General features: G+C 57.7%; 4 non-coding genes and 4 pseudogenes across 4 annotated transcripts; all 8 read right to left on the bottom strand.

Moving 5' to 3' along the window:
• Positions 1–3011: 3011 nt before the first annotated feature.
• Positions 3012–3218, bottom strand: LOC140205606 (U2 spliceosomal RNA; annotated as a pseudogene).
• Positions 3219–4900: 1682 nt separating this feature from the next.
• On the bottom strand, positions 4901–5053 carry LOC140205621 (U2 spliceosomal RNA; annotated as a pseudogene).
• Positions 5054–7927: 2874 nt separating this feature from the next.
• LOC140205603 (U2 spliceosomal RNA) lies at positions 7928–8118 on the bottom strand. Its single transcript, XR_011887887.1, has one exon. It is a non-coding gene; the product is annotated as a U2 spliceosomal RNA (small nuclear RNA).
• Positions 8119–11193: 3075 nt separating this feature from the next.
• On the bottom strand, positions 11194–11384 carry LOC140205614 (U2 spliceosomal RNA). The gene has a single exon (XR_011887890.1). It is a non-coding gene; the product is annotated as a U2 spliceosomal RNA (small nuclear RNA).
• Positions 11385–14433: 3049 nt separating this feature from the next.
• Positions 14434–14624, bottom strand: LOC140205625 (U2 spliceosomal RNA). Its single transcript, XR_011887893.1, has one exon. It is a non-coding gene; the product is annotated as a U2 spliceosomal RNA (small nuclear RNA).
• A 3059-nt stretch (positions 14625–17683) lies between these two features.
• Positions 17684–17874, bottom strand: LOC140205636 (U2 spliceosomal RNA). Its single transcript, XR_011887904.1, has one exon. It is a non-coding gene; the product is annotated as a U2 spliceosomal RNA (small nuclear RNA).
• A 3359-nt stretch (positions 17875–21233) lies between these two features.
• Positions 21234–21440, bottom strand: LOC140205607 (U2 spliceosomal RNA; annotated as a pseudogene).
• A 1682-nt stretch (positions 21441–23122) lies between these two features.
• LOC140205622 (U2 spliceosomal RNA) lies at positions 23123–23275 on the bottom strand (annotated as a pseudogene).
• Positions 23276–24142: the final 867 nt, after the last annotated feature.

The raw sequence follows: 24142 nt of genomic DNA on the forward strand, positions 1-24142 counted from the left end.
TCGTGGGAGGCTGGTCACGCTGTCCTGTCTGCACAAAAGTCTGCAGGGGGAGTGGGAGCAGGCCGCTCGGCCCTTCAAGGGCGTCCCTGCACTCGGCAAAGAGAGCGCGCCTCTCGGCTTTGCGTGCCCCAGCTGGCTGGCGCATCCAGCTGAACGGTCTCCTTCGGAGGCTCTGCCCTCTCCGGGAGGGAGCGAGCGGATGGGACTGCACCGGGCGACAAAGGCAGAGGCCACGTGCGCCGCTCAAGACCGGTTACGAGGTTTGTGGACGTGGCCAAAGTCCGCGGGCAGAAAAGCCTCCTGGCAAGCTTGGGAATAGGAAGATGTCAGCTACAGGTGTGCCTGAGGAGAAACAATGGGTGTGCTCTCCAAGCCGAAGGCTGAAGTGCAGCCATTCACACCTCTGTGCCTTTATTTTGATGTGTGTGGAATTACAATTGTTGAGTGGCTTGAGTTTGTTTCATCTCACAGAAGCTGTAGACTTTGCGTCTGCACAGGCTATCATTGGACACAGTGTCTTCTCCCCTGCTCCCCCACCACCTTTTTTTACCAGGGTGGATGGGGGTGGGTGGGTGTGTGTGTGTGTCTGTCTGTCTCTCTGTGTCTGTCTCTGTCTCTCTCACCCACCGACACAAACACACATGGAATGCTGAGGGATCTGGCAGGGTCGGTCTGTCTCTCTCTCTCACTCACTCAATCTCACACACACACAGAGTCACAGACACACGTGCACACGGGGGTGTGTGGGGGTGGGTGTGTGTGTGTGTTTGTGTGTGTGTGTGTGTCTGTCTCTCTGTGTCTGTCTCTGTCTCTGTCTCTCTCACCCACCGACACAAACACACATGGAATGCTGAGGGATCTGGCAGGGTCTGTCTCTCTCTCTCACTCAATCTCACACACACACAGAGTCACAGACACACGTGCACACGGGGGTGTGTGGAGGTGGGTGGGTGTGTGTGTGTGTGTGTGTGTGTGTGTGTGTGTGTGTGTCTGTCTGTCTGTCTCTCTGTCTCTGTCTCTGTCTCTCTCACCCACCGACACAAACACACATGGAATGCTGAGGGATCTGGCAGGGTCTGTCTCTCTCTCTCACTCAATCTCACACACACACAGAGTCACAGACACACGTGCACACGGGGGTGTGTGGAGGTGGGTGGGTGTGTGTGTGTGTGTGTGTGTGTGTGTGTGTGTGTGTGTGTGTGTGTGTCTGTCTGTCTGTCTCTCTGTCTCTGTCTCTGTCTCTCTCACCCACCGACACAAACACACATGGAATGCTGAGGGATCTGGCAGGGTCTGTCTCTCTCTCTCTCACTCACTCACTCACTCACTCACTCACTCACTCAATCTCTCTCTCACACACACACACACAGAGTCACAGACACACGTGCACACGGAGTGCTGAGGGATCTGCCAAGCTGTACAGAGGGCAGTAAAGGGAGAAGGGCCGAGGCCCTTCATTATGCCTCTGTGCTGACGCCTGAGCAGACTGACTGGTTTTGCAGCGGGGTGGGTGCACGGATGTAGAAACAGGAGGGAGGGCACGGCAGGAGGGAAATGTGTCGCGGGCTGACGGCGGCCCTGTGCCCCACTGCTCTGCAGGTGCGTTTTTGGCCGGCATGGCTCAGTGGTGGAGTGGGTGGGCGCGTGTGCGCGCCGTGGAAGGAAAGGGGTACTGATTATGCCTTGGTTGTGAAACAGGAAACGGATCGGCGAAATGCCTGCCGGAGGGAGGCACAGTGCTGTGCGTGAAGCAGGGGCACGTGGACGGATGTGGCAATTGTGGAGACGTGCGCCAAAGCTGGACGCCGAGTAGGTAGGTGTAAGCATGAGACGTTTGAGTGATCTTGGGGTTTGGGACGTGATTCTGAGCGAGGCTAGAGATGCACTGCACTGCCGATGTATATTGGGGAGGTCTGAGTGGGTGGAGTGGGGGGTTGTGCCTCTGCCTTACCTTGAACGGTGGGCGGGGCTTTGGGCCTGGGGCAGGCAGACGCATCAGAGGAGGCCAGGAGGCCAGGCCAGGCCAGGGCAGGGCAGGTAGGCAGAGTTTTGCTGATGCTATGGCTAGGTGGTGATGCTTGTAGCTGGTCTGTCTGTCTGGGCAGGAGAGCAGCAGTCTTGGCAGTCTGGTGCAGGCGGGGAGGATGCAGGGTGCAGGAGCACCGGGCCCTGTTGTGCCGGCGGCGGCGGCGGCGCCCCGTTGCTCTGTAGCCGGGCTCCATCGGATGCCTCCCTCCCTTCCTTCCTTCCTTCCTTCCTTCCTTCCTTCCTTCCTTCCTCCCTCCCGTCCGCGTGCCCTGGCTGCTGGCACACTTGAACGAGCCTGCCTGTCCGACAGGCTGGCTGGCTGCTGGTGAAATTGCAGCAGAGCCAGTGACTCGATATCGTTCGTTCCTTCCTTCCTTCCTTCCTTCCTTCCTTCCTTCCTTCGTTCCTTCCTTCCTTCCTTCGTTCGTTCCTTCCTTCCTTCCTTCGCCCGCCCGTCCATCCGTCCGTCCGTCCGTCGCGTCCTCCGTTGGCTTCAAGGAGCAGCTGAGAAGCCTGAGCCTGAGAAGTGGAGCGAGTGTGGCGGGACAGAAAAGGTCTTTCGGCCTGCTCCACTTCACTCTGCTTCTGTGCTTGGTGCAGGCAGCAGCCGAGTGAGCAGGCATCAGAATGAGTGCGCCGGTTGAGCAGTTTGCTTCAGGAATGAATGCCAAGGGGCATCTCTCATGAAGTTGCTGCCTTGCCTGCAGCACCTGATCTGGTTGCAGCCCGGATGTGCACTTGATCTTAGCCAAACGGCCCAGATATGATGCCCGTGCTGTTGTTGAGTTGTCTGCACATTGCGTGAGTGAGTGAGTGAGTGAGCTGTATCGACAGACAGACACAGACACAGGAGAGGTGTAGAGCAAGCAGCTCTCCTCTCTCTCCATGTGCGTGCATGCTTGTCTGTGCTGCTGTGCCGCCGCCGCCGCCTGATGGAGCTTTCGTCGTTTTTCTTTTCTTTGCTACTTTGAAATTCCCCAGAAGGGGAGTGCACCGTTCCCAGAGGCACTGCAATACCGGGTCGATGCGTGGAGTGGACGGAGCAAGCCCCTATTCCATCTCCCTGTTCCAAAAATCAATTTAATATATGGTCCCCAGATAAGGGACGTATCAGATATTAAACTGATAAGAACAGATTTTTTTTTTTTTTTTTTTTTATTTCAAAATATACTTTATTCAAAAATAAATATATACAATAAACCATTCAATAACTTTTCATCCTTTACATACGTTTCCATTATACTCAGTAAAATACCCGTGTTTATAGCCACCCACGTGGCACTCCAGTAGTTCAGCTTTGCATCTCATTGTTGAGGGGTATACTCCCCACCCACCGACCCCTCCCACTCCCACGGGTGGAGAAACCTATACTGTGGTCCTTCCCCACCGGGCCCTTGCGGTGGCTGCACCAAGTTTCAGTGCGTCCCTCAGCACGTACTCCTGCAGCCGAGAGTGTGCCAGTCGGCAGCATTCTCCCACGGACATCTCCATGTGCTGGTAGATGATCAAGTTTCGGGCTGACCAAAGAGCGTCTTTCACCGAGTTGATGATCTGCCAGCAGCACCGGATGTTGGTCTCCGTGTGCGTCCCCGGGAACAGCCCGTAGATCAGAGAGTCCTCTGTCACGCAGCTGCTGGGGATGAAACGTGACACTAGCCCGTCCATCCTCCTCCACACCCTCTTTGCGAACTGGCAGTGTGCAAAGAGGTGGGTCACAGACTCCTCCTCACTGCAGTCCTCCCGTGGGCAGTGGGGTGCGGAGACGACGTTCCGGGCGTACAGGAGGGCTCTGACTGGGAGGGCCCCTCTCACCGCCAGCCAGGCGAGGTCTTGGTGCCTGTTGGTGAGATCTGGCGATGAGGCATTTTGCCAGATGAACTGGACAGTCTGCTCAGGGAACCACCCCACTGTGTCCATCACGTCCTTCTCCTGCAGTGCCTGCAGGACACTTCGTGCCGACCACTGCCTGATGGCCTTGTGGTCAAAGGCGTTCTCCTGGAAGAACTTTGCTACGTGGGATAGGTATGCCGGCAACGACCAGCTGACTGGGGCGTTGCGCGGGAGTGGGGCCAGACCCATCCTTCGCAGCCAGGGCGACAAGTAGAACCTGGGCACATAGTGGTACTTGGTGCCCACATACCTGGGCTCTACACACAACCTGATGCAGCCACATACGAAGCTGGCCATCAGGGTGAGGGCGACATTGGGGACGTTCTTGCCCCCGTTGTCCAGGGACTTGTGCATGGCGGTCCGTCTCACCCGCTCCATCTTGGATCCCCAGACGAATCTGAAGACAGCCCGGGTGATTTCCGAGCTGTAGGAGTGGGGGACGGGCCAGACCTGCGCCAAGTACAGCAGCCCTGAGAGCACCTCACACCTGATGACCAGGTTCTTGCCCGTTATCGACAGGGAGCGCCCTCCCCACAGTCCCAGTTTCTGTTTCACCTTGGCAGTCCGCTCCTGCCAGTTCTTGTTGCACGCCTCAGCCCCTCCGAACCAGATCCCCAACACCCTCACGTGGTCAGACCTGATGGTGAAGGGGACGCTGGATCGGTCGGGCCAGTTGCCAAAGAGCATGGCTTCGCTCTTCGTGCGGTTGACCCTGGCCCCCGACGCTAGCTCGAACTGTTCGCAGGTGCCAATCAACCTGCGAACTGACCTCGGATCAGAGCAGAAGACGGTGACGTCGTCCATGTACAGGGAGGTTTTCACTTGGGTCCCTCCACTGCCTGGCAGCGTCACCCCCCTTATGCCCTCATCCCTCCTGATGGCTTCCACAAAGGGTTCTATGCAGCAGACAAACAAGACAGGGGAGAGGGGGCAGCCCTGCCTGACTCCAGACCTGATGGGGAAGCTGTCTGTTTCCCACCCGTTGACCTGGACTGCACTACGGATGTCTGTGTAGAGCAGTCTGATCCAATTCCGGATTCCCTCCCCAAATCCCATTTTGGAGAGCACGTCCGCCATGTACGTGTGCGATATCCTGATACTACACTTGATCTTAGCCAAAAGGCCGAGAAGCGATGCAGGCGGCCTCTTGAGTCGGCTACATCCTGCCTAGCCTCTGGTGTTTAGATTGAAGCAGGAGGCCTGGCAAAGACCTTGCTGCCCTGGCCCGCTGGCAGCTCTCCCCTAGGTTGTCTGGGATCGGTGGGTGTGCTGGACAGCTGTTGCCTACCTGGTCCGTCCTGAGTGCAACTTGTCAGAGGCTATGTAAAGCTGCCAGTGATCCACCAATCATCTGGGAGTGGGGCCGTACCTACGGGCGCCTACGTCACTGGCACACTGCCTACGTCAAGGCTGCCGGCTTCCTCGGCTGGCTCCCAGGTCGGTCTCAGAGGCTGGCTCAACTTGCACTGCTCTCCTGGTCGTGGGAGGCTGGTCACGCTGTCCTGTCTGCACAAAAGTCTGCAGGGGGAGTGGGAGCAGGCCGCTCGGCCCTTCAAGGGCGTCCCTGCACTCGGCAAAGAGAGCGCGCCTCTCGGCTTTGCGTGCCCCAGCTGGCTGGCGCATCCAGCTGAACGGTCTCCTTCGGAGGCTCTGCCCTCTCCGGGAGGGAGCGAGCGGATGGGACTGCACCGGGCGACAAAGGCAGAGGCCACGTGCGCCGCTCAAGACCGGTTACGAGGTTTGTGGACGTGGCCAAAGTCCGCGGGCAGAAAAGCCTCCTGGCAAGCTTGGGAATAGGAAGATGTCAGCTACAGGTGTGCCTGAGGAGAAACAATGGGTGTGCTCTCCAAGCCGAAGGCTGAAGTGCAGCCATTCACACCTCTGTGCCTTTATTTTGATGTGTGTGGAATTACAATTGTTGAGTGGCTTGAGTTTGTTTCATCTCACAGAAGCTGTAGACTTTGCGTCTGCACAGGCTATCATTGGACACAGTGGTGTCTTCTCCCCTGCTCCCCCACCACCTTTTTTTACCAGGGTGGATGGGGGTGGGTGGGTGTGTGTGTGTGTGTCTGTCTGTCTCTCTGTGTCTGTCTCTGTCTCTCTCACCCACCGACACAAACACACATGGAATGCTGAGGGATCTGGCAGGGTCTGTCTCTCTCTCTCACTCAATCTCACACACACACAGAGTCACAGACACACGTGCACACGGGGGTGTGTGGAGGTGGGTGGGTGTGTGTGTGTGTGTGTGTGTGTGTGTGTGTGTGTGTGTGTCTGTCTGTCTCTCTGTCTCTGTCTCTGTCTCTCTCACCCACCGACACAAACACACATGGAATGCTGAGGGATCTGGCAGGGTCTGTCTCTCTCTCTCTCACTCACTCACTCACTCACTCACTCACTCACTCAATCTCTCTCTCTCACACACACACACACACACAGAGTCACAGACACACGTGCACACGGAGTGCTGAGGGATCTGCCAAGCTGTACAGAGGGCAGTAAAGGGAGAAGGGCCGAGGCCCTTCATTATGCCTCTGTGCTGACGCCTGAGCAGACTGACTGGTTTTGCAGCGGGGTGGGTGCACGGATGTAGAAACAGGAGGGAGGGCACGGCAGGAGGGAAATGTGTCGCGGGCTGACGGCGGCCCTGTGCCCCACTGCTCTGCAGGTGCGTTTTTGGCCGGCATGGCTCAGTGGTGGAGTGGGTGGGCGCGTGTGCGCGCCGTGGAAGGAAAGGGGTACTGATTATGCCTTGGTTGTGAAACAGGAAACGGATCGGCGAAATGCCTGCCGGAGGGAGGCACAGTGCTGTGCGTGAAGCAGGGGCACGTGGACGGATGTGGCAATTGTGGAGACGTGCGCCAAAGCTGGACGCCGAGTAGGTAGGTGTAAGCATGAGACGTTTGAGTGATCTTGGGGTTTGGGACGTGATTCTGAGCGAGGCTAGAGATGCACTGCACTGCCGATGTATATTGGGGAGGTCTGAGTGGGTGGAGTGGGGGGTTGTGCCTCTGCCTTACCTTGAACGGTGGGCGGGGCTTTGGGGCTGGGGCAGGCAGACGCATCAGAGGAGGCCAGGAGGCCAGGCCAGGCCAGGGCAGGGCAGGTAGGCAGAGTTTTGCTGATGCTATGGCTAGGTGGTGATGCTTGTAGCTGGTCTGTCTGTCTGGGCAGGAGAGCAGCAGTCTTGGCAGTCTGGTGCAGGCGGGGAGGATGCAGGGTGCAGGAGCACCGGGCCCTGTTGTGCCGGCGGCGGCGGCGCCCCGTTGCTCTGTAGCCGGGCTCCATCGGATGCCTCCCTCCCTTCCTTCCTTCCTCCCTCCCGTCCGCGTGCCCTGGCTGCTGGCACACTTGAACGAGCCTGCCTGTCCGACAGGCTGGCTGGCTGCTGGTGAAATTGCAGCAGAGCCAGTGACTCGATATCGTTCGTTCCTTCCTTCCTTCCTTCGTTCCTTCCTTCCTTCCTTCCTTCGCCCGCCCGTCCATCCGTCCGTCCGTCCGTCGCGTCCTCCGTTGGCTTCAAGGAGCAGCTGAGAAGCCTGAGCCTGAGAAGTGGAGCGAGTGTGGCGGGACAGAAAAGGTCTTTCGGCCTGCTCCACTTCACTCTGCTTCTGTGCTTGGTGCAGGCAGCAGCCGAGTGAGCAGGCATCAGAATGAGTGCGCCGGTTGAGCAGTTTGCTTCAGGAATGAATGCCAAGGGGCATCTCTCATGAAGTTGCTGCCTTGCCTGCAGCACCTGATCTGGTTGCAGCCCGGATGTGCACTTGATCTTAGCCAAACGGCCCAGATATGATGCCCGTGCTGTTGTTGAGTTGTCTGCACATTGCGTGAGTGAGTGAGTGAGTGAGCTGTATCGACAGACAGACACAGACACAGGAGAGGTGTAGAGCAAGCAGCTCTCCTCTCTCTCCATGTGCGTGCATGCTTGTCTGTGCTGCTGTGCCGCCGCCGCCGCCTGATGGAGCTTTCGTCGTTTTTCTTTTCTTTGCTACTTTGAAATTCCCCAGAAGGGGAGTGCACCGTTCCCAGAGGCACTGCAATACCGGGTCGATGCGTGGAGTGGACGGAGCAAGCCCCTATTCCATCTCCCTGTTCCAAAAATCAATTTAATATATGGTCCCCAGATAAGGGACGTATCAGATATTAAACTGATAAGAACAGATACTACACTTGATCTTAGCCAAAAGGCCGAGAAGCGATGCAGGCGGCCTCTTGAGTCGGCTACATCCTGCCTAGCCTCTGGTGTTTAGATTGAAGCAGGAGGCCTGGCAAAGACCTTGCTGCCCTGGCCCGCTGGCAGCTCTCCCCTAGGTTGTCTGGGATCGGTGGGTGTGCTGGACAGCTGTTGCCTACCTGGTCCGTCCTGAGTGCAACTTGTCAGAGGCTATGTAAAGCTGCCAGTGATCCACCAATCATCTGGGAGTGGGGCCGTACCTACGGGCGCCTACGTCACTGGCACACTGCCTACGTCAAGGCTGCCGGCTTCCTCGGCTGGCTCCCAGGTCGGTCTCAGAGGCTGGCTCAACTTGCACTGCTCTCCTGGTCGTGGGAGGCTGGTCACGCTGTCCTGTCTGCACAAAAGTCTGCAGGGGGAGTGGGAGCAGGCCGCTCGGCCCTTCAAGGGCGTCCCTGCACTCGGCAAAGAGAGCGCGCCTCTCGGCTTTGCGTGCCCCAGCTGGCTGGCGCATCCAGCTGAACGGTCTCCTTCGGAGGCTCTGCCCTCTCCGGGAGGGAGCGAGCGGATGGGACTGCACCGGGCGACAAAGGCAGAGGCCACGTGCGCCGCTCAAGACCGGTTACGAGGTTTGTGGACGTGGCCAAAGTCCGCGGGCAGAAAAGCCTCCTGGCAAGCTTGGGAATAGGAAGATGTCAGCTACAGGTGTGCCTGAGGAGAAACAATGGGTGTGCTCTCCAAGCCGAAGGCTGAAGTGCAGCCATTCACACCTCTGTGCCTTTATTTTGATGTGTGTGGAATTACAATTGTTGAGTGGCTTGAGTTTGTTTCATCTCACAGAAGCTGTAGACTTTGCGTCTGCACAGGCTATCATTGGACACAGTGGTGTCTTCTCCCCTGCTCCCCCACCACCTTTTTTTACCAGGGTGGATGGGGGTGGGTGGGTGTGTGTGTGTGTCTGTCTGTCTCTCTGTGTCTGTCTCTGTCTCTCTCACCCACCGACACAAACACACATGGAATGCTGAGGGATCTGGCAGGGTCGGTCTGTCTCTCTCTCTCACTCACTCAATCTCACACACACACAGAGTCACAGACACACGTGCACACGGGGGTGTGTGGGGGTGGGTGTGTGTGTGTGTTTGTGTGTGTGTGTGTGTCTGTCTCTCTGTGTCTGTCTCTGTCTCTGTCTCTCTCACCCACCGACACAAACACACATGGAATGCTGAGGGATCTGGCAGGGTCTGTCTCTCTCTCTCACTCAATCTCACACACACACAGAGTCACAGACACACGTGCACACGGGGGTGTGTGGAGGTGGGTGGGTGTGTGTGTGTGTGTGTGTGTGTGTGTGTGTGTGTGTGTGTGTCTGTCTGTCTCTCTGTCTCTGTCTCTGTCTCTCTCACCCACCGACACAAACACACATGGAATGCTGAGGGATCTGGCAGGGTCTGTCTCTCTCTCTCTCACTCACTCACTCACTCACTCACTCACTCACTCAATCTCTCTCTCTCACACACACACACACACACAGAGTCACAGACACACGTGCACACGGAGTGCTGAGGGATCTGCCAAGCTGTACAGAGGGCAGTAAAGGGAGAAGGGCCGAGGCCCTTCATTATGCCTCTGTGCTGACGCCTGAGCAGACTGACTGGTTTTGCAGCGGGGTGGGTGCACGGATGTAGAAACAGGAGGGAGGGCACGGCAGGAGGGAAATGTGTCGCGGGCTGACGGCGGCCCTGTGCCCCACTGCTCTGCAGGTGCGTTTTTGGCCGGCATGGCTCAGTGGTGGAGTGGGTGGGCGCGTGTGCGCGCCGTGGAAGGAAAGGGGTACTGATTATGCCTTGGTTGTGAAACAGGAAACGGATCGGCGAAATGCCTGCCGGAGGGAGGCACAGTGCCGTGCGTGAAGCAGGGGCACGTGGACGGATGTGGCAATTGTGGAGACGTGCGCCAAAGCTGGACGCCGAGTAGGTAGGTGTAAGCATGAGACGTTTGAGTGATCTTGGGGTTTGGGACGTGATTCTGAGCGAGGCTAGAGATGCACTGCACTGCCGATGTATATTGGGGAGGTCTGAGTGGGTGGAGTGGGGGGTTGTGCCTCTGCCTTACCTTGAACGGTGGGCGGGGCTTTGGGGCTGGGGCAGGCAGACGCATCAGAGGAGGCCAGGAGGCCAGGCCAGGCCAGGGCAGGGCAGGTAGGCAGAGTTTTGCTGATGCTATGGCTAGGTGGTGATGCTTGTAGCTGGTCTGTCTGTCTGGGCAGGAGAGCAGCAGTCTTGGCAGTCTGGTGCAGGCGGGGAGGATGCAGGGTGCAGGAGCACCGGGCCCTGTTGTGCCGGCGGCGGCGGCGCCCCGTTGCTCTGTAGCCGGGCTCCATCGGATGCCTCCCTCCCTTCCTTCCTTCCTCCCTCCCGTCCGCGTGCCCTGGCTGCTGGCACACTTGAACGAGCCTGCCTGTCCGACAGGCTGGCTGGCTGCTGGTGAAATTGCAGCAGAGCCAGTGACTCGATATCGTTCGTTCCTTCCTTCCTTCCTTCGTTCCTTCCTTCCTTCCTTCCTTCGCCCGCCCGTCCATCCGTCCGTCCGTCCGTCGCGTCCTCCGTTGGCTTCAAGGAGCAGCTGAGAAGCCTGAGCCTGAGAAGTGGAGCGAGTGTGGCGGGACAGAAAAGGTCTTTCGGCCTGCTCCACTTCACTCTGCTTCTGTGCTTGGTGCAGGCAGCAGCCGAGTGAGCAGGCATCAGAATGAGTGCGCCGGTTGAGCAGTTTGCTTCAGGAATGAATGCCAAGGGGCATCTCTCATGAAGTTGCTGCCTTGCCTGCAGCACCTGATCTGGTTGCAGCCCGGATGTGCACTTGATCTTAGCCAAACGGCCCAGATATGATGCCCGTGCTGTTGTTGAGTTGTCTGCACATTGCGTGAGTGAGTGAGTGAGTGAGCTGTATCGACAGACAGACACAGACACAGGAGAGGTGTAGAGCAAGCAGCTCTCCTCTCTCTCCATGTGCGTGCATGCTTGTCTGTGCTGCTGTGCCGCCGCCGCCGCCTGATGGAGCTTTCGTCGTTTTTCTTTTCTTTGCTACTTTGAAATTCCCCAGAAGGGGAGTGCACCGTTCCCAGAGGCACTGCAATACCGGGTCGATGCGTGGAGTGGACGGAGCAAGCCCCTATTCCATCTCCCTGTTCCAAAAATCAATTTAATATATGGTCCCCAGATAAGGGACGTATCAGATATTAAACTGATAAGAACAGATACTACACTTGATCTTAGCCAAAAGGCCGAGAAGCGATGCAGGCGGCCTCTTGAGTCGGCTACATCCTGCCTAGCCTCTGGTGTTTAGATTGAAGCAGGAGGCCTGGCAAAGACCTTGCTGCCCTGGCCCGCTGGCAGCTCTCCCCTAGGTTGTCTGGGATCGGTGGGTGTGCTGGACAGCTGTTGCCTACCTGGTCCGTCCTGAGTGCAACTTGTCAGAGGCTATGTAAAGCTGCCAGTGATCCACCAATCATCTGGGAGTGGGGCCGTACCTACGGGCGCCTACGTCACTGGCACACTGCCTACGTCAAGGCTGCCGGCTTCCTCGGCTGGCTCCCAGGTCGGTCTCAGAGGCTGGCTCAACTTGCACTGCTCTCCTGGTCGTGGGAGGCTGGTCACGCTGTCCTGTCTGCACAAAAGTCTGCAGGGGGAGTGGGAGCAGGCCGCTCGGCCCTTCAAGGGCGTCCCTGCACTCGGCAAAGAGAGCGCGCCTCTCGGCTTTGCGTGCCCCAGCTGGCTGGCGCATCCAGCTGAACGGTCTCCTTCGGAGGCTCTGCCCTCTCCGGGAGGGAGCGAGCGGATGGGACTGCACCGGGCGACAAAGGCAGAGGCCACGTGCGCCGCTCAAGACCGGTTACGAGGTTTGTGGACGTGGCCAAAGTCCGCGGGCAGAAAAGCCTCCTGGCAAGCTTGGGAATAGGAAGATGTCAGCTACAGGTGTGCCTGAGGAGAAACAATGGGTGTGCTCTCCAAGCCGAAGGCTGAAGTGCAGCCATTCACACCTCTGTGCCTTTATTTTGATGTGTGTGGAATTACAATTGTTGAGTGGCTTGAGTTTGTTTCATCTCACAGAAGCTGTAGACTTTGCGTCTGCACAGGCTATCATTGGACACAGTGGTGTCTTCTCCCCTGCTCCCCCACCACCTTTTTTTACCAGGGTGGATGGGGGTGGGTGGGTGTGTGTGTGTGTCTGTCTGTCTCTCTGTGTCTGTCTCTGTCTCTCTCACCCACCGACACAAACACACATGGAATGCTGAGGGATCTGGCAGGGTCGGTCTGTCTCTCTCTCTCACTCACTCAATCTCACACACACACAGAGTCACAGACACACGTGCACACGGGGGTGTGTGGGGGTGGGTGTGTGTGTGTGTTTGTGTGTGTGTGTGTGTCTGTCTCTCTGTGTCTGTCTCTGTCTCTGTCTCTCTCACCCACCGACACAAACACACATGGAATGCTGAGGGATCTGGCAGGGTCTGTCTCTCTCTCTCACTCAATCTCACACACACACAGAGTCACAGACACACGTGCACACGGGGGTGTGTGGAGGTGGGTGGGTGTGTGTGTGTGTGTGTGTGTGTGTCTGTCTGTCTCTCTGTCTCTGTCTCTGTCTCTCTCACCCACCGACACAAACACACATGGAATGCTGAGGGATCTGGCAGGGTCTGTCTCTCTCTCTCTCACTCACTCACTCACTCACTCACTCACTCACTCAATCTCTCTCTCTCACACACACACACACACACACACAGAGTCACAGACACACGTGCACACGGAGTGCTGAGGGATCTGCCAAGCTGTACAGAGGGCAGTAAAGGGAGAAGGGCCGAGGCCCTTCATTATGCCTCTGTGCTGACGCCTGAGCAGACTGACTGGTTTTGCAGCGGGGTGGGTGCACGGATGTAGAAACAGGAGGGAGGGCACGGCAGGAGGGAAATGTGTCGCGGGCTGACGGCGGCCCTGTGCCCCACTGCTCTGCAGGTGCGTTTTTGGCCGGCATGGCTCAGTGGTGGAGTGGGTGGGCGCGTGTGCGCGCCGTGGAAGGAAAGGGGTACTGATTATGCCTTGGTTGTGAAACAGGAAACGGATCGGCGAAATGCCTGCCGGAGGGAGGCACAGTGCTGTGCGTGAAGCAGGGGCACGTGGACGGATGTGGCAATTGTGGAGACGTGCGCCAAAGCTGGACGCCGAGTAGGTAGGTGTAAGCATGAGACGTTTGAGTGATCTTGGGGTTTGGGACGTGATTCTGAGCGAGGCTAGAGATGCACTGCACTGCCGATGTATATTGGGGAGGTCTGAGTGGGTGGAGTGGGGGGTTGTGCCTCTGCCTTACCTTGAACGGTGGGCGGGGCTTTGGGGCTGGGGCAGGCAGACGCATCAGAGGAGGCCAGGAGGCCAGGCCAGGCCAGGGCAGGGCAGGTAGGCAGAGTTTTGCTGATGCTATGGCTAGGTGGTGATGCTTGTAGCTGGTCTGTCTGTCTGGGCAGGAGAGCAGCAGTCTTGGCAGTCTGGTGCAGGCGGGGAGGATGCAGGGTGCAGGAGCACCGGGCCCTGTTGTGCCGGCGGCGGCGGCGCCCCGTTGCTCTGTAGCCGGGCTCCATCGGATGCCTCCCTCCCTTCCTTCCTTCCTCCCTCCCGTCCGCGTGCCCTGGCTGCTGGCACACTTGAACGAGCCTGCCTGTCCGACAGGCTGGCTGGCTGCTGGTGAAATTGCAGCAGAGCCAGTGACTCGATATCGTTCGTTCCTTCCTTCCTTCCTTCCTTCCTTCCTTCGCCCGCCCGTCCATCCGTCCGTCCGTCCGTCGCGTCCTCCGTTGGCTTCAAGGAGCAGCTGAGAAGCCTGAGCCTGAGAAGTGGAGCGAGTGTGGCGGGACAGAAAAGGTCTTTCGGCCTGCTCCACTTCACTCTGCTTCTGTGCTTGGTGCAGGCAGCAGCCGAGTGAGCAGGCATCAGAATGAGTGCGCCGGTTGAGCAGTTTGCTTCAGGAATGAATGCCAAGGGGCATCTCTCATGAAGTTGCTGCCTTGCCTGCAGCACCTGATCTGGTTGCAGCCCGGATGTGCACTTGATCTTAGCCAAACGGCCCAGATATGATGCCCGTGCTGTTGTTGAGTTGTCTGCACATTGCGTGAGTGAGTGAGTGAGTGAGCTGTATCGACAGACAGACACAGACACAGGAGAGGTGTAGAGCAAGCAGCTCTCCTCTCTCTCCATGTGCGTGCATGCTTGTCTGTGCTGCTGTGCCGCCGCCGCCGCCTGATGGAGCTTTCGTCGTTTTTCTTTTCTTTGCTACTTTGAAATTCCCCAGAAGGGGAGTGCACCGTTCCCAGAGGCACTGCAATACCGGGTCGATGCGTGGAGTGGACGGAGCAAGCCCCTATTCCATCTCCCTGTTCCAAAAATCAATTTAATATATGGTCCCCAGATAAGGGACGTATCAGATATTAAACTGATAAGAACAGATACTACACTTGATCTTAGCCAAAAGGCCGAGAAGCGATGCAGGCGGCCTCTTGAGTCGGCTACATCCTGCCTAGCCTCTGGTGTTTAGATTGAAGCAGGAGGCCTGGCAAAGACCTTGCTGCCCTGGCCCGCTGGCAGCTCTCCCCTAGGTTGTCTGGGATCGGTGGGTGTGCTGGACAGCTGTTGCCTACCTGGTCCGTCCTGAGTGCAACTTGTCAGAGGCTATGTAAAGCTGCCAGTGATCCACCAATCATCTGGGAGTGGGGCCGTACCTACGGGCGCCTACGTCACTGGCACACTGCCTACGTCAAGGCTGCCGGCTTCCTCGGCTGGCTCCCAGGTCGGTCTCAGAGGCTGGCTCAACTTGCACTGCTCTCCTGGTCGTGGGAGGCTGGTCACGCTGTCCTGTCTGCACAAAAGTCTGCAGGGGGAGTGGGAGCAGGCCGCTCGGCCCTTCAAGGGCGTCCCTGCACTCGGCAAAGAGAGCGCGCCTCTCGGCTTTGCGTGCCCCAGCTGGCTGGCGCATCCAGCTGAACGGTCTCCTTCGGAGGCTCTGCCCTCTCCGGGAGGGAGCGAGCGGATGGGACTGCACCGGGCGACAAAGGCAGAGGCCACGTGCGCCGCTCAAGACCGGTTACGAGGTTTGTGGACGTGGCCAAAGTCCGCGGGCAGAAAAGCCTCCTGGCAAGCTTGGGAATAGGAAGATGTCAGCTACAGGTGTGCCTGAGGAGAAACAATGGGTGTGCTCTCCAAGCCGAAGGCTGAAGTGCAGCCATTCACACCTCTGTGCCTTTATTTTGATGTGTGTGGAATTACAATTGTTGAGTGGCTTGAGTTTGTTTCATCTCACAGAAGCTGTAGACTTTGCGTCTGCACAGGCTATCATTGGACACAGTGGTGTCTTCTCCCCTGCTCCCCCACCACCTTTTTTTACCAGGGTGGATGGGGGTGGGTGGGTGTGTGTGTGTGTCTGTCTGTCTCTCTGTGTCTGTCTCTGTCTCTCTCACCCACCGACACAAACACACATGGAATGCTGAGGGATCTGGCAGGGTCGGTCTGTCTCTCTCTCTCACTCACTCAATCTCACACACACACAGAGTCACAGACACACGTGCACACGGGGGTGTGTGGGGGTGGGTGTGTGTGTGTGTTTGTGTGTGTGTGTGTGTCTGTCTCTCTGTGTCTGTCTCTGTCTCTGTCTCTCTCACCCACCGACACAAACACACATGGAATGCTGAGGGATCTGGCAGGGTCTGTCTCTCTCTCTCACTCAATCTCACACACACACAGAGTCACAGACACACGTGCACACGGGGGTGTGTGGAGGTGGGTGGGTGTGTGTGTGTGTGTGTGTGTGTGTCTGTCTGTCTCTCTGTCTCTGTCTCTGTCTCTCTCACCCACCGACACAAACACACATGGAATGCTGAGGGATCTGGCAGGGTCTGTCTCTCTCTCTCTCACTCACTCACTCACTCACTCACTCACTCACTCAATCTCTCTCTCTCACACACACACACACACACACAGAGTCACAGACACACGTGCACACGGAGTGCTGAGGGATCTGCCAAGCTGTACAGAGGGCAGTAAAGGGAGAAGGGCCGAGGCCCTTCATTATGCCTCTGTGCTGACGCCTGAGCAGACTGACTGGTTTTGCAGCGGGGTGGGTGCACGGATGTAGAAACAGGAGGGAGGGCACGGCAGGAGGGAAATGTGTCGCGGGCTGACGGCGGCCCTGTGCCCCACTGCTCTGCAGGTGCGTTTTTGGCCGGCATGGCTCAGTGGTGGAGTGGGTGGGCGCGTGTGCGCGCCGTGGAAGGAAAGGGGTACTGATTATGCCTTGGTTGTGAAACAGGAAACGGATCGGCGAAATGCCTGCCGGAGGGAGGCACAGTGCTGTGCGTGAAGCAGGGGCACGTGGACGGATGTGGCAATTGTGGAGACGTGCGCCAAAGCTGGACGCCGAGTAGGTAGGTGTAAGCATGAGACGTTTGAGTGATCTTGGGGTTTGGGACGTGATTCTGAGCGAGGCTAGAGATGCACTGCACTGCCGATGTATATTGGGGAGGTCTGAGTGGGTGGAGTGGGGGGTTGTGCCTCTGCCTTACCTTGAACGGTGGGCGGGGCTTTGGGCCTGGGGCAGGCAGACGCATCAGAGGAGGCCAGGAGGCCAGGCCAGGCCAGGGCAGGGCAGGTAGGCAGAGTTTTGCTGATGCTATGGCTAGGTGGTGATGCTTGTAGCTGGTCTGTCTGTCTGGGCAGGAGAGCAGCAGTCTTGGCAGTCTGGTGCAGGCGGGGAGGATGCAGGGTGCAGGAGCACCGGGCCCTGTTGTGCCGGCGGCGGCGGCGCCCCGTTGCTCTGTAGCCGGGCTCCATCGGATGCCTCCCTCCCTTCCTTCCTTCCTCCCTCCCGTCCGCGTGCCCTGGCTGCTGGCACACTTGAACGAGCCTGCCTGTCCGACAGGCTGGCTGGCTGCTGGTGAAATTGCAGCAGAGCCAGTGACTCGATATCGTTCGTTCCTTCCTTCCTTCCTTCGTTCCTTCCTTCCTTCCTTCCTTCGCCCGCCCGTCCATCCGTCCGTCCGTCCGTCGCGTCCTCCGTTGGCTTCAAGGAGCAGCTGAGAAGCCTGAGCCTGAGAAGTGGAGCGAGTGTGGCGGGACAGAAAAGGTCTTTCGGCCTGCTCCACTTCACTCTGCTTCTGTGCTTGGTGCAGGCAGCAGCCGAGTGAGCAGGCATCAGAATGAGTGCGCCGGTTGAGCAGTTTGCTTCAGGAATGAATGCCAAGGGGCATCTCTCATGAAGTTGCTGCCTTGCCTGCAGCACCTGATCTGGTTGCAGCCCGGATGTGCACTTGATCTTAGCCAAACGGCCCAGATATGATGCCCGTGCTGTTGTTGAGTTGTCTGCACATTGCGTGAGTGAGTGAGTGAGTGAGCTGTATCGACAGACAGACACAGACACAGGAGAGGTGTAGAGCAAGCAGCTCTCCTCTCTCTCCATGTGCGTGCATGCTTGTCTGTGCTGCTGTGCCGCCGCCGCCGCCTGATGGAGCTTTCGTCGTTTTTCTTTTCTTTGCTACTTTGAAATTCCCCAGAAGGGGAGTGCACCGTTCCCAGAGGCACTGCAATACCGGGTCGATGCGTGGAGTGGACGGAGCAAGCCCCTATTCCATCTCCCTGTTCCAAAAATCAATTTAATATATGGTCCCCAGATAAGGGACGTATCAGATATTAAACTGATAAGAACAGATACTACACTTGATCTTAGCCAAAAGGCCGAGAAGCGATGCAGGCGGCCTCTTGAGTCGGCTACATCCTGCCTAGCCTCTGGTGTTTAGATTGAAGCAGGAGGCCTGGCAAAGACCTTGCTGCCCTGGCCCGCTGGCAGCTCTCCCCTAGGTTGTCTGGGATCGGTGGGTGTGCTGGACAGCTGTTGCCTACCTGGTCCGTCCTGAGTGCAACTTGTCAGAGGCTATGTAAAGCTGCCAGTGATCCACCAATCATCTGGGAGTGGGGCCGTACCTACGGGCGCCTACGTCACTGGCACACTGCCTACGTCAAGGCTGCCGGCTTCCTCGGCTGGCTCCCAGGTCGGTCTCAGAGGCTGGCTCAACTTGCACTGCTCTCCTGGTCGTGGGAGGCTGGTCACGCTGTCCTGTCTGCACAAAAGTCTGCAGGGGGAGTGGGAGCAGGCCGCTCGGCCCTTCAAGGGCGTCCCTGCACTCGGCAAAGAGAGCGCGCCTCTCGGCTTTGCGTGCCCCAGCTGGCTGGCGCATCCAGCTGAACGGTCTCCTTCGGAGGCTCTGCCCTCTCCGGGAGGGAGCGAGCGGATGGGACTGCACCGGGCGACAAAGGCAGAGGCCACGTGCGCCGCTCAAGACCGGTTACGAGGTTTGTGGACGTGGCCAAAGTCCGCGGGCAGAAAAGCCTCCTGGCAAGCTTGGGAATAGGAAGATGTCAGCTACAGGTGTGCCTGAGGAGAAACAATGGGTGTGCTCTCCAAGCCGAAGGCTGAAGTGCAGCCATTCACACCTCTGTGCCTTTATTTTGATGTGTGTGGAATTACAATTGTTGAGTGGCTTGAGTTTGTTTCATCTCACAGAAGCTGTAGACTTTGCGTCTGCACAGGCTATCATTGGACACAGTGGTGTCTTCTCCCCTGCTCCCCCACCACCTTTTTTTACCAGGGTGGATGGGGGTGGGTGGGTGTGTGTGTGTGTCTGTCTGTCTCTCTGTGTCTGTCTCTGTCTCTCTCACCCACCGACACAAACACACATGGAATGCTGAGGGATCTGGCAGGGTCGGTCTGTCTCTCTCTCTCACTCACTCAATCTCACACACACACAGAGTCACAGACACACGTGCACACGGGGGTGTGTGGGGGTGGGTGTGTGTGTGTGTTTGTGTGTGTGTGTGTGTCTGTCTCTCTGTGTCTGTCTCTGTCTCTGTCTCTCTCACCCACCGACACAAACACACATGGAATGCTGAGGGATCTGGCAGGGTCTGTCTCTCTCTCTCACTCAATCTCACACACACACAGAGTCACAGACACACGTGCACACGGGGGTGTGTGGAGGTGGGTGGGTGTGTGTGTGTGTGTGTGTGTGTGTGTGTGTGTGTGTGTCTGTCTGTCTGTCTCTCTGTCTCTGTCTCTGTCTCTCTCACCCACCGACACAAACACACATGGAATGCTGAGGGATCTGGCAGGGTCTGTCTCTCTCTCTCACTCAATCTCACACACACACAGAGTCACAGACACACGTGCACACGGGGGTGTGTGGAGGTGGGTGGGTGTGTGTGTGTGTGTGTGTGTGTGTGTGTGTGTGTGTGTGTGTGTGTGTGTCTGTCTGTCTGTCTCTCTGTCTCTGTCTCTGTCTCTCTCACCCACCGACACAAACACACATGGAATGCTGAGGGATCTGGCAGGGTCTGTCTCTCTCTCTCTCACTCACTCACTCACTCACTCACTCACTCACTCAATCTCTCTCTCACACACACACACACAGAGTCACAGACACACGTGCACACGGAGTGCTGAGGGATCTGCCAAGCTGTACAGAGGGCAGTAAAGGGAGAAGGGCCGAGGCCCTTCATTATGCCTCTGTGCTGACGCCTGAGCAGACTGACTGGTTTTGCAGCGGGGTGGGTGCACGGATGTAGAAACAGGAGGGAGGGCACGGCAGGAGGGAAATGTGTCGTGGGCTGACGGCGGCCCTGTGCCCCACTGCTCTGCAGGTGCGTTTTTGGCCGGCATGGCTCAGTGGTGGAGTGGGTGGGCGCGTGTGCGCGCCGTGGAAGGAAAGGGGTACTGATTATGCCTTGGTTGTGAAACAGGAAACGGATCGGCGAAATGCCTGCCGGAGGGAGGCACAGTGCTGTGCGTGAAGCAGGGGCACGTGGACGGATGTGGCAATTGTGGAGACGTGCGCCAAAGCTGGACGCCGAGTAGGTAGGTGTAAGCATGAGACGTTTGAGTGATCTTGGGGTTTGGGACGTGATTCTGAGCGAGGCTAGAGATGCACTGCACTGCCGATGTATATTGGGGAGGTCTGAGTGGGTGGAGTGGGGGGTTGTGCCTCTGCCTTACCTTGAACGGTGGGCGGGGCTTTGGGCCTGGGGCAGGCAGACGCATCAGAGGAGGCCAGGAGGCCAGGCCAGGCCAGGGCAGGGCAGGTAGGCAGAGTTTTGCTGATGCTATGGCTAGGTGGTGATGCTTGTAGCTGGTCTGTCTGTCTGGGCAGGAGAGCAGCAGTCTTGGCAGTCTGGTGCAGGCGGGGAGGATGCAGGGTGCAGGAGCACCGGGCCCTGTTGTGCCGGCGGCGGCGGCGGCGCCCCGTTGCTCTGTAGCCGGGCTCCATCGGATGCCTCCCTCCCTTCCTTCCTTCCTTCCTTCCTTCCTTCCTTCCTTCCTTCCTCCCTCCCGTCCGCGTGCCCTGGCTGCTGGCACACTTGAACGAGCCTGCCTGTCCGACAGGCTGGCTGGCTGCTGGTGAAATTGCAGCAGAGCCAGTGACTCGATATCGTTCGTTCCTTCCTTCCTTCCTTCCTTCCTTCCTTCCTTCCTTCGTTCCTTCCTTCCTTCCTTCGTTCGTTCCTTCCTTCCTTCCTTCGCCCGCCCGTCCATCCGTCCGTCCGTCCGTCGCGTCCTCCGTTGGCTTCAAGGAGCAGCTGAGAAGCCTGAGCCTGAGAAGTGGAGCGAGTGTGGCGGGACAGAAAAGGTCTTTCGGCCTGCTCCACTTCACTCTGCTTCTGTGCTTGGTGCAGGCAGCAGCCGAGTGAGCAGGCATCAGAATGAGTGCGCCGGTTGAGCAGTTTGCTTCAGGAATGAATGCCAAGGGGCATCTCTCATGAAGTTGCTGCCTTGCCTGCAGCACCTGATCTGGTTGCAGCCCGGATGTGCACTTGATCTTAGCCAAACGGCCCAGATATGATGCCCGTGCTGTTGTTGAGTTGTCTGCACATTGCGTGAGTGAGTGAGTGAGTGAGCTGTATCGACAGACAGACACAGACACAGGAGAGGTGTAGAGCAAGCAGCTCTCCTCTCTCTCCATGTGCGTGCATGCTTGTCTGTGCTGCTGTGCCGCCGCCGCCGCCTGATGGAGCTTTCGTCGTTTTTCTTTTCTTTGCTACTTTGAAATTCCCCAGAAGGGGAGTGCACCGTTCCCAGAGGCACTGCAATACCGGGTCGATGCGTGGAGTGGACGGAGCAAGCCCCTATTCCATCTCCCTGTTCCAAAAATCAATTTAATATATGGTCCCCAGATAAGGGACGTATCAGATATTAAACTGATAAGAACAGATTTTTTTTTTTTTTTTTTTTTATTTCAAAATATACTTTATTCAAAAATAAATATATACAATAAACCATTCAATAACTTTTCATCCTTTACATACGTTTCCATTATACTCAGTAAAATACCCGTGTTTATAGCCACCCACGTGGCACTCCAGTAGTTCAGCTTTGCATCTCATTGTTGAGGGGTATACTCCCCACCCACCGACCCCTCCCACTCCCACGGGTGGAGAAACCTATACTGTGGTCCTTCCCCACCGGGCCCTTGCGGTGGCTGCACCAAGTTTCAGTGCGTCCCTCAGCACGTACTCCTGCAGCCGAGAGTGTGCCAGTCGGCAGCATTCTCCCACGGACATCTCCATGTGCTGGTAGATGATCAAGTTTCGGGCTGACCAAAGAGCGTCTTTCACCGAGTTGATGATCTGCCAGCAGCACCGGATGTTGGTCTCCGTGTGCGTCCCCGGGAACAGCCCGTAGATCAGAGAGTCCTCTGTCACGCAGCTGCTGGGGATGAAACGTGACACTAGCCCGTCCATCCTCCTCCACACCCTCTTTGCGAACTGGCAGTGTGCAAAGAGGTGGGTCACAGACTCCTCCTCACTGCAGTCCTCCCGTGGGCAGTGGGGTGCGGAGACGACGTTCCGGGCGTACAGGAGGGCTCTGACTGGGAGGGCCCCTCTCACCGCCAGCCAGGCGAGGTCTTGGTGCCTGTTGGTGAGATCTGGCGATGAGGCATTTTGCCAGATGAACTGGACAGTCTGCTCAGGGAACCACCCCACTGTGTCCATCACGTCCTTCTCCTGCAGTGCCTGCAGGACACTTCGTGCCGACCACTGCCTGATGGCCTTGTGGTCAAAGGCGTTCTCCTGGAAGAACTTTGCTACGTGGGATAGGTATGCCGGCAACGACCAGCTGACTGGGGCGTTGCGCGGGAGTGGGGCCAGACCCATCCTTCGCAGCCAGGGCGACAAGTAGAACCTGGGCACATAGTGGTACTTGGTGCCCACATACCTGGGCTCTACACACAACCTGATGCAGCCACATACGAAGCTGGCCATCAGGGTGAGGGCGACATTGGGGACGTTCTTGCCCCCGTTGTCCAGGGACTTGTGCATGGCGGTCCGTCTCACCCGCTCCATCTTGGATCCCCAGACGAATCTGAAGACAGCCCGGGTGATTTCCGAGCTGTAGGAGTGGGGGACGGGCCAGACCTGCGCCAAGTACAGCAGCCCTGAGAGCACCTCACACCTGATGACCAGGTTCTTGCCCGTTATCGACAGGGAGCGCCCTCCCCACAGTCCCAGTTTCTGTTTCACCTTGGCAGTCCGCTCCTGCCAGTTCTTGTTGCACGCCTCAGCCCCTCCGAACCAGATCCCCAACACCCTCACGTGGTCAGACCTGATGGTGAAGGGGACGCTGGATCGGTCGGGCCAGTTGCCAAAGAGCATGGCTTCGCTCTTCGTGCGGTTGACCCTGGCCCCCGACGCTAGCTCGAACTGTTCGCAGGTGCCAATCAACCTGCGAACTGACCTCGGATCAGAGCAGAAGACGGTGACGTCGTCCATGTACAGGGAGGTTTTCACTTGGGTCCCTCCACTGCCTGGCAGCGTCACCCCCCTTATGCCCTCATCCCTCCTGATGGCTTCCACAAAGGGTTCTATGCAGCAGACAAACAAGACAGGGGAGAGGGGGCAGCCCTGCCTGACTCCAGACCTGATGGGGAAGCTGTCTGTTTCCCACCCGTTGACCTGGACTGCACTACGGATGTCTGTGTAGAGCAGTCTGATCCAATTCCGGATTCCCTCCCCAAATCCCATTTTGGAGAGCACGTCCGCCATGTACGTGTGCGATATCCTGATACTACACTTGATCTTAGCCAAAAGGCCGAGAAGCGATGCAGGCGGCCTCTTGAGTCGGCTACATCCTGCCTAGCCTCTGGTGTTTAGATTGAAGCAGGAGGCCTGGCAAAGACCTTGCTGCCCTGGCCCGCTGGCAGCTCTCCCCTAGGTTGTCTGGGATCGGTGGGTGTGCTGGACAGCTGTTGCCTACCTGGTCCGTCCTGAGTGCAACTTGTCAGAGGCTATGTAAAGCTGCCAGTGATCCACCAATCATCTGGGAGTGGGGCCGTACCTACGGGCGCCTACGTCACTGGCACACTGCCTACGTCAAGGCTGCCGGCTTCCTCGGCTGGCTCCCAGGTCGGTCTCAGAGGCTGGCTCAACTTGCACTGCTCTCCTGGTCGTGGGAGGCTGGTCACGCTGTCCTGTCTGCACAAAAGTCTGCAGGGGGAGTGGGAGCAGGCCGCTCGGCCCTTCAAGGGCGTCCCTGCACTCGGCAAAGAGAGCGCGCCTCTCGGCTTTGCGTGCCCCAGCTGGCTGGCGCATCCAGCTGAACGGTCTCCTTCGGAGGCTCTGCCCTCTCCGGGAGGGAGCGAGCGGATGGGACTGCACCGGGCGACAAAGGCAGAGGCCACGTGCGCCGCTCAAGACCGGTTACGAGGTTTGTGGACGTGGCCAAAGTCCGCGGGCAGAAAAGCCTCCTGGCAAGCTTGGGAATAGGAAGATGTCAGCTACAGGTGTGCCTGAGGAGAAACAATGGGTGTGCTCTCCAAGCCGAAGGCTGAAGTGCAGCCATTCACACCTCTGTGCCTTTATTTTGATGTGTGTGGAATTACAATTGTTGAGTGGCTTGAGTTTGTTTCATCTCACAGAAGCTGTAGACTTTGCGTCTGCACAGGCTATCATTGGACACAGTGGTGTCTTC

The sequence above is a fragment of the Mobula birostris genome, chromosome 11, assembly GCF_030028105.1.
Source record: "Mobula birostris isolate sMobBir1 chromosome 11, sMobBir1.hap1, whole genome shotgun sequence".
NCBI classification, from domain to species: domain Eukaryota; kingdom Metazoa; phylum Chordata; class Chondrichthyes; order Myliobatiformes; family Myliobatidae; genus Mobula; species Mobula birostris.